We start from the raw sequence: 10918 nt of genomic DNA, 5'->3' as shown, positions 1-10918 counted from the left end.
ATTTCTCTTATTTTGAGGAGAAGAAAGATAACCACATAGGAGTGCTAGCATAATTCAAGTGGGAAAAAATCTTAAAAGTTATTTAATGAGTAGGAGTAGACAAATGGGAGTTCATTCGTTAGCTTATTAGAATATTAAAAATTAAATATATCATTTTAAGGTTTATTAACATTATCTACTCACATTCAATATATAATTAAGTAATGATAAATTAAAAAACAGCTCAAATTATTAAAAAAATTGAAATGGCCATTAAATAAAATATACAAACTACCTGTGGCCAAAACTAATGCTTAAATAAGCCTAATCTTCTTAAATTGAGATCTCAATCCAATGTCAAAAAACCCAGGGCTCCTATGGGGAGGAATGTTGTCCTCTTATGTTACGTGTACGTGCATGGTTGCATGGGTTATTGTCTGTGTTGCATGAGTGATTTTATGACTGGCCTTCTAATTTGGAGAATTGGATCTCCGTAATTCTTTGGGCTTCAATTTAGCCTTGAGTTTGCATCCATCTTGGTTTAAGTCTAAAATCCAATGATTTCTTTACAAAATTCCATCTTTTATCCTTTTAAAAGCATTTCATTCATGCTATTTGGTGTCGGCCTATTGTTGTCTTGGGTTTGAGTTTGGGTTTGATCATCGATGTAGCGTATATGGTTCAATGCCGGCAAGCCCAAAACTTGGACTACTTCTAGGGCCATACATCCCCAATTTATCAATACAAGTTGAGACTTTTCTTCTTCTTTTCTTTTTTTTTTTTTTTTTTTTTCTCGCTTTGAATCATTTTTTAATTGCATTTTGATCCGCCTATGTCAAGGCATGTGAGGGGAGATTAGCCTACCAAGAGGCCACGTGCTAATCAATGTGTGGAACCCATCGGGACATGTATGTACCAATTTAGGCACCCATTGCCCCCATGTGACTACGAGTTATCCCCTTTCATTATTCATTTTTGTATGTGCTGTGATTTAGTTTTATTCAAATTTAATTGTTAAATTCTAGCTTTTGTCATGTGTTTAATGTATGTTCTTATTGCCACTTGTATACAAATCTATATCTATCATACCATATACATATACACTTTATTTGTTATCACTTCACACATGACTTGGGTTAGAATAATGTAGAAAATTTGTTTAGGTTTTCACACATGCCTGGGGTACCTAGTTTTATGTTCAAGTGACTTAAACTTAGGTTTTTAGGTAGAATGTATGAAAATAATAAGTCCAAATAGAAGGAGACCGACCCAAGTTGGGTGCCTAACTCCTTTCTAACCTGTAAAGTGACACTTGTCTAGAGTTCTGGGCATGAACCAATGTGTTATCCCCCATGTGAATCATTTACTTTTATGTCTCCTAAAAAGAGAGATGCATCTTGGGTCCTAGGCCCTCATTTAGGTAGTGACTCCCATCTTTTCGATGAGATATGGGATCTATTCGATTTTCCCATGTCTCCTACAGTAACAACTCCATTGGTGACGTCAGACTCTTGACTTGGACCTTAGTTGCATACACTTGATTGGTTAGGCTTTGTTTGTATCTGCTATGTTATTTTCTCTTCATTGCATCCACACACGCACTGGGGAATGGAACATGGAATGGTAAACTTAATTCTCGTGGTGTAGTTGTTTGGACCCTTATGTATGCTTAGATAACCCACAACGAAACCATAACCTTTGATCTTGTAAATTGTGGAGTCATTAGTTTGACTCCGCCTAAAGGCAAACCACTTGGATTTTACAAATATAGCAAAGGGACTTTGTCAACAGCCTCTGACTCACAATACGTATGCAGGTGCTAGGGCAATCCCATTCAACTACCTTCCTAATAAACCTTACAACAAAAATGATCTTTTCCATATCGGATAGTACATCATTATGCATGCAACTACCTTCCTAATAAACCTTGCATATTGAGATTCCACCTCTAAGTATCATTATAACCACATCACCTTTAAATATACCAGGGAAGGAGAGATTAGAGACACGACGCCTAGCGGCAGTAGATACCATATGAGTTTCATGGCCATCAATATCTCATAGTGACTTCTCTCTCAATCTTTCAATTTTTTCTTGATTTGAATTATTTATTGAAGTACATCGCTCCCACTAACTTTTTGTTACAAAGTTTATGGGAAGGTGATGCCCACCCTTGAAATCGGAAGGGATAGTTCCAATATCTTAGTAATGGAAACGCCACTGTTCTGGCCGCATACTAGTGTCTATAACATCAATTATAATACGGAAACTATAGTTCGAAGTATTCTTAATTTTTTTCATAAAAAAATTACACTAAAAATAAAGTTTGTAACATATATTTAAATATCGTCACCAAATACATATACTATATTCTATTGGAAAACCAAAATTTTTAGATAATATTTTTTCTTGTCGTTGAAAATTATATAGCACGATGGAATATTCAGAGACTATCACCTAATATATTATATTATATAAAATATCATCCCCATTTCCTCTAAGTTTGCTTAATATCAACCCAGTACCTAAGTTTTCAAAAATGATAACTCCCTCCCCTACTTTATAAAGATTTTATCAACCATATATACCCTAACGTTTAAAGTTGTCATTAATTGATGACGTGGACAGGTTCAATTTACCTAAAACCCAAGACTACCCTTAATTTATTTCAATTCCATTTTTACCCCTCCAATCCCAAAATCCCCTTTTTGCATCGTTTTTCCCCCCAAAAGCAAAAACCCTTTTTTATCGTTTTTCCCTCAAAATCAAAACCCATTTTCATTGTTTTTCCCCAAAAGCCAAACCCCTTTTTCATACCTGCAACACCAAAAATGAAGGAAATAAAAAAAGAAGAAGAACAATGACGACGAACTGGCCCCCACCTTCTTCTTGCCTCTAACTGCTTCTCGCGTTTCTTCTTCTTCCTCTGCTTCTCGAGTTTCTTCTTCTTCCTTTGCTTCTCGCTTTTCTTCTTCTTCGTCTTCTTCTGCCAGCACCACCATCACCGTTGATACTCTTCTTCTTCGTCTTCTTCCGCAACAGTGCCAGCACCACCATCATAGCAAAAGCAGCAGCGCTAGCACCAGCGTCAGCACCATAATACTACCGCCGATCTTTATCTTCTCTCTGCTACTTTCATCATCTAAATGTAAGCTATCAATGGCCCTACCTCTCTATCTTTTCTTCTTCTTGTGATTTTACTAAATGAAAGAAATGAATCGACTGTCGGATTTAGCTAGTGATTTCTTTAGGAATGAAGGAAAAGGATAAGAAGAGTTGGATGAAGAAGAATCTTGATTCTAACTATATTTAGAGTCAATTGGGTTATTGATTTGTTTTGGAAGAGGATAAATATTGGTTAATGGGTTAATATGGATCTCTAATGCATGTTCCATCAGGTGTTTAATGCACCCCATCAAAGAGCTCTGTTATGCATCTCATTCAATTTTTTCCCCTATTGCCTCTCATCGTTATGGTTTCCACCAATTTTGGAATTGGTTTTGTGGGTTATTTTTACATTTATTAGAGAAAATAATGGTAATTGGTTTTTTGCGATTGAAGTTTCAGATGGGTTTGAGAGATTTAGTTTCTGCTTCACCATAGATTTACAATGCACATGGGATGCACAGGGACGGGATAGAGCTGGGCTTGTTGCGGTGGTGTACAGCGGTGAGATATTTGGTGGTGGGTGATTGCGGTTGATGATGGCAGGACTGTGGTGATGTGCACCAGCTGGGAAGAGGAGTTGGATGGTAGATCAAAAAAAGCTCTTATGTTGCTGCTGCGAAGAGGCCGGGTTTGGTTGGTGGCAGCCATGGCGTGGTGCTGGCGGTGGAAGAAGATGGGCGGCGGCAGTGGTGGCGATGTTGGTGGTGCTGGCGGAAGAAAGCAATTACAATGAATGGCGGAGGAAGCTTGCAGTTCTACATACCTTGCAGGTCGTCAATGGCGAAGGAAGGTTGCAAATCGTCAATGGCAGAGGAAGCTTGTCTTCTTTCTCCCCCTTGTTCTATCTCTTGATTTGGTTGTTGCAAGGGAGAAGAAAGGCTTCTGCCTTTTAACTCTACATAAAAAGGGTAATATAGTATTTTCATAAGCAAGGGAGAAAGAAATCTGCTTTCACTATAATTAAAAAGGGTAATTCTATCTTTACACATATTTTTTTAACAGCGTTACATACTTGAGGGTACGGTTGATAAAATCTTTATAAAGTAGGGGGAGGGAGTTATCATTTTTTAAAACTCGGGTGCTGGGTTGATATTAAACAAACTTAGAGGGGAGGGGGATGATATTTTCAAATTAATTGTATATAATGGTATTTTTTCTGTTGCTAAAAATTATAAAGTACAATGGTATATCTTGATAACATCTCTTAATATGTTTTATTATATTGGAAGACTTAAATTTTGGAGATTTTATGTTTTTCGTCACTGAAAATGATATATCATGACAGTATATTCAGATTTCGTCTTCTAATATGTTGTATTATATTTGGAATGCTTAAATGTTGAAAACAATAATTTTTTTCTATAACTGAAAATGATAGAACACGATAGTATATTCTGATACTATCATCTAAATTGCAATGTTGTATTTAGAAACTTGATTTTTTGGTGACGGTTAATTTTTTTTTATCATTGAAAATGATACAACATGACGGTATATTTTGATATCATCGCCTAATGTAGCGACCTTGATCCACCGACCTAGACGGACCCATGACGTTGGACCTGACTGAAAATCGCATAAAAAAAAATTTCTATAACGTTTATATGCAACTAGCTAAATAGTACTGGTGTCCAACAATTAAACTTAAGTAGAAGACAAAATCATACAAAATAAAACACCAGAGTTAACAATAACTAACACAAAATATTGGATCTGATAGCTCTACACATTTATGTATATCTCTGTTTCAATGTTGCTATACCAAAGTATGCCCCAAAATACATCATTGTTTCAAGTGAACTGAATTGTACCAACATTTAATTACATTCTTCTATCGGTGGTAACACTTTCCATTAATAATACAAATAACATCATCGTACCAAAAAAAAAAAAAAATTAGTATATATAACATTCCTTAAAAGATGACTTAACAAGTCTATCAACATCAAAAGTAAAAGAAACATGTATCCTCAATGTATCTCCGAAACTGACAACACACTTGTCCTTATCAGTCTTTTCATTTTCTGTAGAAAAATGTTAATAAAGAGGGATGAGCTAAAAAGCCCAGTGAGTAACAAAACTCAACCACACCGAGTTTTATATACATAATATCATATATACATAATCATATAAACATGAGCTGTGTAAATCAAGTCCTTGCGTAAGATCATGACAAACAATCATTATTCATTGACATTCCTTCATGAGAAACTTATGATTCGTTATACATTAATTTGTGACCATAAAATCAAGTCCTTACATTTGATTATGACAATCAATCACTATAAATTGGTATTCATTCGTCATGAGCAACTTATGATTCATTATATATTTATCTGTGATCATGGAATCAAGTCCTTGCGGTTGATCATAGAAGTTAATCATTATATATTGGTATTATTTCATTATGAGTAACTTATGATTCATTATACATTTATCTGTTATCATAAAATTAAGTCATTGTGTTTGCTTATGGAATGAACATAGTTCAATCATCTTTAAATAGTTTCATAAGTTAATCTACTTTAACAATCAATGCCTCAACTCCTTCATGGTTTGTATACCCGTGGATCTCCAATGAAGGGATGTGGATGCCAATTAAGGTCGATGGATGCCAATTAAGGCTTGGTATACCTCATTGAGTCATATATTGGCATTGACTTAACATGATTCATTTATTCGTTCATAAACATTCACCTTGTATTCATTTCATAATATGATACACTCATTTACCACAAGGTTCTCATGGTACATAAGTAGTAGGTACATTAGTCTATGATTCGTGTAGTATAACATTCATCGTTTATATAACATAAAAATAACATAAACATTCTTATTCATACATTACATTCAACATCATCCAACATTCTCAAAATCAAATTATGAAATATATCTAGCATTAATTGAATAATCTCACTCATAATTTATAATCCATTCAATCCAACCATTATACGTACATAATTCAATTTTAACACAATACGTCATGATTGAGTAGTCTTATTCACCAATTCAAGAATTATACAATGCTTTCATTTCTAAGCAATAACGTATCCTTCATGTACTTGTCAATTGAAGATTTTCTACAATAGAAAACACTCCATTCATGTGTGGTTTAAGTCACTATTAGTCTCTAATCAGTCCCTAAAGAAACTTCCAAGAAAAACTCATAAAAACAAATTTGTAGGGGTGATCTGTTCGATTAATTGCATCTGATGTATGTATCCGTCAAATCTAATTTAATATGGTTAAATTAATTAATATATTTTTATATTCATGTGCTTATTGTGATTATTTAAAAAATGTGCAATTGTCCACTTTTACTATTATTAGTTTCACAACTATGGACAAATTTGGGTGCTCTAACCTAAGGTTGTCACATTGTATATTTTTCTAATGGACATTAGTATGGAAATATGAATGTGTGCACTTAATCATTTGAATATGGATTTATTTGAATTTTTGATTTAGTTTACCGCCATTATATTTGCAAGAAAAATTTTTGTAGTTACTTTTTTCCTGTATCCGAGAGACACTTATTGTTGCATTTACATTTCATGCAATCATGGTGATCCAATGGTTGATATCTACTGACAGAACTGACTACACACCGGACGTTTGTTGTATGATGCATATACGTGAATGGGGGAATTCCTCAACATAAACACATTGATAGAGCGAAAATCCAAATATTACCTGGTTGGATAATGATCGATCGAAATCTGGGGTCTAAGTAATATTAATTTAATATTATTATTTTAAAATAATTTCAAATAATTTTGGTTGATCATTGGTCTTAACACTTGCGGTTAATTATACAGTGCACTTGCAATTCTGACGGATCGTTTAATTCCATACTTATGATGGTGCATTGTGGATGTTGATAGTGTGAAGAAAAAGTATAATGAAAGTTTATTCCATAGAGGATTTTTATGTTACATCTTTTGTACAGATGTCCTCTTATGCAATTACAACTTAAATGGCTATTCTGTAGGATCACACCATATGAAATGATCTTAACCGTTGATTTATAATATCCTAATTAAGATTTTTCTATTTAAAGAAATTTTGGCTCAAATCATAGTTGTTGAATTAGAATTATTCTCAACACAGTTTTCTTTAGAGTTAAAAGAGAAAAAGAGTCTTCTTTTTTCTCAAATTAGAATTTTACCATTGGAGTTTGAGCAATTCTTCGGAGATCGTGTTCTTATACTGCATTCAATGATGAAAGTTTAACTCTTTAGAATTATCTTTTTATATTTGGACCAAGTCTGTATTTTTTTTATTGATCCACTTTGAGACATAAACTCATTCAATGTAAGTGGATCTATAAAAGAATGAAAGACATTTTAATGAATGTTCTTCATTGAACCTCATGTATAAACCTTTACAACTTCAAAGGATGTTGAGATTACTTATAAATATCACATTTCTTAATATTATTTTTTATCCGTTCTTATCAAACCAAGAATCGAATCTTATTAGTGAATTTTTTAAGTTAATAGATTTGTTATGAGAATTGATCTTTAATTGAAATAAAAATTTCTATTTGTACCTATTAAATGAAAAACTTCAATCTGAATGCGTATTTGGAGATCTTGTTTAAGTGATTAGATAAGTGAAAATTTTATTTATTGTGCAGGATTATGAGCCATCTGTCTATTATTGTCTATGACCCTGAATGAGCTCATACATGATGGTAGATATATTCACAATAACATTAATCAAATAAAAAGGGATCTATTATTGTCCATGACTCTGAATGAGCCTCTCCATGATGGTGAAAAATTCATGATAACATTATAAAACCCACAAAGGTAAGGCCTTCTAGAAGATGTTCGTTTAGCTCGATATTTTCTTATGTGATATATTTATCTGAAACCAAAATCATCCACAGTTGGACATTCCCAACACACTGTAGAAGATAGTCATTTAACTCGACATTTCCTCGTGTGACATATTTATCTAAAATCAAAGTTATCATTCCCACAGTTGGACATTCCCAACACATTGTTGAAGATAATCGTTTAACTCGATATTTCCTCATGTAACATATTTTTCTAAAACCAAAGTTATCATTCCTACAGTTTGACATTCCCAACACACTGTAAAAGATGACCATTTAGCTCAAAATTTTCTCGTGTGACATATTTCTTTAAAACCAAAGTTATCATTCCCAAGGTTTGGACATTCCCAACACATTGTAGAAGATCGTCGTTTAGCTTCATATTTCATTGTGTGGCATATTTCTTTGAAACCAAAGTTAATATTTTCACTGTTTGGACATTCTCAACACATTGTAGAAGATGATCGTTTAGCTCCACATTTTCTCATGTGGTATATTTCTCTGAAACCAAAGTTATCATTCCCACAGTTTGGAGATTCCTAACACACTATAGAAGATAGATCCACATTTCCTTGTGTGACATATTTCTTTGAAACCAAAGTTATTATTCCCACAATTTGAACATTTTCAACACACTGTAGAAGATGGTCGTTTAACTCGAATATTTCTCATATGACATATTTCTCTGAAACCAAAGTTATCTTACGCACAATTTGGACATTTTCAATCCCCTGATCCTGCAAAAATTTAGAACTGATTTATATAGCTAGATTGACAAAGCTAATAAAGCTTACAACCTTTTTTTTTTTAATAAAAAGAAAACTTAAAAAACAAGGGAGAGATAAATCAATTCTCACAACAAAAGAATAGATTCACAGAGAGAGACAAAGATAATAAGAAAAATTACTTGGATTATCTAAAATTGGGTTTGGCTTTACAAAATCTAATTATCCAATGGAAAAATATCTATTACAAATTTATCCAAAATAATACCTATTACTTTACCTATGTTGTAGGAGTACCTCTTTTTCATCATCGTGAAACCGTCAAGCACATCCAACAAGGATCAAAGGAGATCTCATTGTTGCATAGCTCAGGTCGGAGTAACGTTCCATCGGACGTTCAATAAGTAGTATCATGATCGTATATGAAAGCTGTCATTATACGAAAACATTCAAGTTCTACATTAGACCCCTAAGCATAAAAATTAAAAAAAAATATCAAAAAGATAATCACGCAAAGAATATTTTGAAACTTGAAAATTATTCACTATTGTTCTTGCATTATCTTAAATTTTTTTTAAAAATAAGGTTAAGATGAAAAAGGATGCATTTGCTAAAGACAACTTAAATAGGCCTTTTCACTTCTCTCTGTATTACAAGTACTAGAATCTCTTAATTGTAACACAAAAAGATCTGGATTTAATTTTGAAGGTGAAATAGTATTTTATACCAATTTCTTCAAATTCGAGTACCCTATCATTGATATATCTCTTTGATCATGATAAAACTGTTATAAAACATTAGAATAAAAATGATGAACACATACAGGCATGCAAACGGTTAGAAAGTATCTTTTTATTCCTCAGTGTTTTTTTTTATTTATTGAATTACAGGTATTACTATGCATATATTGTTCTCTCTGATGTTCCATCTGTTGTTACCCATAGTGGCTGCTCACATTCCACTGAGCATCATTCAACCATCCTTCAACCATCCTTCAACCCTAACAATCAAAACATAAGATAAGATGGTGGATAATTGTGTTGTGTATCATTGTTGCACTTGTATTGATTTCTCTGATAATATATTTGTTATACAATTTATACAAGTTACTCTAGCGGGATGAGTTAAGCGGCCAACAGAAGTCATTTTCTATTTATATGGAGATGTTGTGATGTACACATATCTTGCCCCATGTGTCTCGAGGACTTTGAGCCAGAGGACAGATTAATTAAATTATAGTGCGATCATATTTTTCATGATGCATGCATTATAAAATGGTTTGAAGATAAAAGAGACTGTCCACTATACAGACACTCATGTGTGGTGTAGTAGTAATATATTATAATAAGTAGTACATTACCCTCAAATGCCATTAGATTTCAATTGTTTGTGATAATTATAATGCATATTTGATATCGTCCCCTAATATGTTTTATTGTATTTTGAAAACTCGATTGTTGGTAATGGTAATTTTTTCCATCGTTGAAAATGATATAGCTGAATATTATATTCTGATAGTAATGCTCAAAATGCTATATTGTATTTGTAAGACTCGATTGTTGATTACACTAAAATTTTCAGTCGTTCAAAATGATATAATTTGACGGTATATTCAGATACCATCGCCTAATATACAATATTGAATTTGATAGATTTTATTATTGATGACGGTTTCGTTATTGCAAATGATATAGCACGTCGATAAATTATAATCTTGTCACCTAATATATTATATTATATTCGAAAGAATTGATTTATGATGACATTAGTTTTCTCTGTCACTAAAAGTGATATAAAATAATAGTAATACTTATACCGCCCTCTGATAAGTTATATTGTATTTAAAAGACTTAATTTTTAGTAACGTTAGTATTTTTTTCACTTGCTAAAAATAATACAACATAATGCTAGATTTTTTTTATTTTGTATCAAATGATACTACTAAAATATGGTTAAGATGGTCAGGTACTAATTCACTGAAACTTTAAAAAAAATGTTGATGACATCAACGACGACTTTTTCGATACCGAAGAATACGTCATTATACATGTAACTCCCTTCCTAACGCACCTTGTATATTAAGATTCGGACAGTTGATGTCATGCCAACCGCATTACATTTGGAAGAACCAATGAGATATTAGAGAAATAACTCTCAACGACAATAGAGGTCGTGTGAGTCTAATGTTCACCAATATCCTATA

This window comes from Telopea speciosissima, chromosome 1 (assembly GCF_018873765.1).
Source record: "Telopea speciosissima isolate NSW1024214 ecotype Mountain lineage chromosome 1, Tspe_v1, whole genome shotgun sequence".
NCBI lineage: Eukaryota > Viridiplantae > Streptophyta > Magnoliopsida > Proteales > Proteaceae > Telopea > Telopea speciosissima.
This window is presented reverse-complemented; position numbering follows the sequence as displayed.